The sequence below is a fragment of the Mytilus edulis genome, chromosome 1, assembly GCF_963676685.1.
Source record: "Mytilus edulis chromosome 1, xbMytEdul2.2, whole genome shotgun sequence".
Lineage (NCBI taxonomy): Eukaryota > Metazoa > Mollusca > Bivalvia > Mytilida > Mytilidae > Mytilus > Mytilus edulis.
Genome location: NC_092344.1, coordinates 78,534,883 through 78,535,142, shown reverse-complemented (window position 1 = coordinate 78,535,142; position 260 = coordinate 78,534,883).

Below are 260 nucleotides of genomic sequence, written 5' to 3'. Positions count from 1 at the left end.
CTCAATATTAACATATGTAACGTACTCAATATTAACCTACATTGTTGGGCATGTTTTCGACAAAACAGTCATGTTAGTACTTTTAATAGTTTGAGACTGATAAATAGTATGTTCATCATCGTGGTTTTAATTTTTTAAGGAAGGTTTCATTTGAAAATCTTACTTATACATAAGGGGCATTTATTAGATTTGAAAACTTGATTATTTTTGTTTCAAATATCTGTAATTTTTAAGAGAACATGATAGTTTTCTGTAAGCAG